The sequence below is a fragment of the Cryptomeria japonica genome, unplaced genomic scaffold, assembly GCF_030272615.1.
Source record: "Cryptomeria japonica unplaced genomic scaffold, Sugi_1.0 HiC_scaffold_243, whole genome shotgun sequence".
Classification (NCBI taxonomy): Eukaryota; Viridiplantae; Streptophyta; class Pinopsida; order Cupressales; family Cupressaceae; genus Cryptomeria; species Cryptomeria japonica.
The window spans coordinates 223,425-225,645 of NW_026729065.1; the positions used below are offsets into that span (position 1 = coordinate 223,425).

General features: G+C 61.7%; 1 non-coding gene across 1 annotated transcript; it reads left to right on the plus strand.

The window, feature by feature from the left end:
* The first annotated feature begins 744 nt into the window (after positions 1-744).
* Positions 745-863, plus strand: LOC131869317 (5S ribosomal RNA). Its single transcript, XR_009367706.1, has one exon. It is a non-coding gene; the product is annotated as a 5S ribosomal RNA (ribosomal RNA).
* Positions 864-2,221: the final 1,358 nt, after the last annotated feature.

Genomic DNA, 2,221 nt, shown 5'->3' on the forward strand with positions numbered 1-2,221 from the left:
CCTGATGGGTGCTTCTTGTCAAGTTTTAGTCGTCGGGACTCATTTCGAGCCTTAGAGGTCGTTTCTTGTCCGGTTGCCCTGTCTTCGACCTGGGAACCCAATTTTGGTCCTCGGGTCCCATTTTTTTTTGTCTCGCATCCCACTTTTGGCCTGTGGCCTTTTCGGGGTCGATTCTCGTTTTGGGCATCAGAGCATGTTTCTTCTCCTAAAACCCAATATTTGTTTATTAAGTCTCGGAACACATTTTTGTTCTCGTGGACCCATCATGGGTCTTGGAACGCATTTGTGGTCCTTGGGTCCCATTTTGCATCCCGAAACTTGTGTTTTGGTGCTTGATCCCTATTTTGGGTGCCCACCTTGCACCAAGTGCGCACCCGGGGCAAACCGAGCGCCTTGGTGCACCGGGGCAAGATCGAGCGTGCACCCGAGGCGCCCCGAACATGCACCAAGGTGCACTCGGCCCACATGTGAGCGCAGGTCGTTGCGCCCGAGGTGGTGTGTGGGCACCGCGTTGCAGACGGGACACTGCACGCACACGACGCCCCCTCCAGGTGCACGCACGTAGGCCGGGCCGGGTGCACACCCGACGCCCTAGCAAGGTGCGCGCACCCGGGCAGGGCTCACACTTGGCGAACGGGGCGCACTTCGCGAGGGAGGGTGTGCACCTCGACGGGGGTGGGTGGCCGGGGTGGATTCGCACGTGGGTCGCGGTTTGCTAAGTACACACTGCGACAAGCTCATAACGGGTGCGATCATACCAGCATTAGTGCACCGGATCCCATCAGAACTCCGCAGTTAAGCGCGCTTGGGCCGGAGTAGTACTGGGATGGGTGACCTCCCGGGAAGTCCCGGTGTTGCACCCTTTTTTAGTTTTTCGCCGGGCGTCGCAATGCTATTTGAATAAACCTTTTGCCCGTTTGCGTTCTCGTCGGGGCCGGGCCGGGCCGGGGTGCGCTGCCCGCACTACCGCGCGCGCTGGGGGCGACACCGAGCGCGCACCCGAGGCACCCCGAGCACACAGGCCACGGTGCAACCCGGGCGTTGTGCGCGCACCCCGGTGCGCCCGAGGTGCTGCGCGCGCACCCAGGTGAAATCGGTGTGCACCTCGGCCAGTGCGCGCTCGGTCGAGTCGCGCACGTTGGCCAAGGTGCACGGTGATGTTTCTTACTCTAAGGTTCCGCACCAGACGCCCGGGACAGGTGAGCGAAGCTGGGCGGGGCCGGGTGCGCGGCCGGGGCAGGTGCACGCAGCTGGAGAGAGCTTTGGAGCACACTTCGGAGCGCACCAATGATGCGCTCCATTCAAAAGTTTCCTGAAAAGGCAAAAAAAGTTGAGATTATAGAATTTCCCACTTGAGAGATTGTAAAAAAAAAAAATTTAAAATGAAGGAAACGCGGGTGCCAAGGTGTGCGCAGCCCAGCCAAGGTGTGCGCACCAAGGCGCCCACCCTGGCGAAGGTGCACGCAAGGTGCGCACCCGAGGCAAACCGGACAATTAACCCAACTTTCGACTTCGCGCGCACCTTGGAGCGCACTTCGGAGCGCTCCTTGGTGCGCACCAATCTTGGGCACCTCGGAGTGCACCATGGCGCCCACCAAGGTGCGCACCCGGGGCAAACCGAGCTCCGACTTCGTGCGCACCTTGGAGCGCACGAAAGGTGCGCACCATGGCGCCCACCAAGGTGCGCAGCCCAGCCAAGGCGTGCGCATCAAGGTGCGCACCCTGGCGAAGGTGCGCACCCGGGGCAAACCGAGCTCCGACTTCGTGCGCACCTTGGAGCGCACAAAAGGTGCGCAACCCAGCCAAGGTGTGCGCACCCCGGTCAAACCGAGCTCCGAATCGTGCGCACCAGAGGTGCACGCCATCGTGCGCACCTTGGAGCACACTTCGGAGCCCTCCTTGGTGCGCGCCGATGTTGCGCACCTCGGAGCGCACCCGGGGAAAACAATGCAATTAACCCGACTTTCGACTTCGTGGGCACCTCGGAGCGCTCTCGGGTTCGCACCTCGGAGCACACCGAGGTGCGCACCTTTGATGCGCTGCCTTCACCAATTTCCAGAAAAGGCAAGAAAACATTGAGAAGGTGTGCGCACCGAGGTGCCCACCCTGGCGAAGGTGCACGCGAGGTGCGCACCCGGGGCAAACCGGGCTCCGACTTCGTGCACGCCGCACCTTGGAGCACACTTCGGAGCGCTCCTTGGTGCGCACCAGGGCGCGCAAC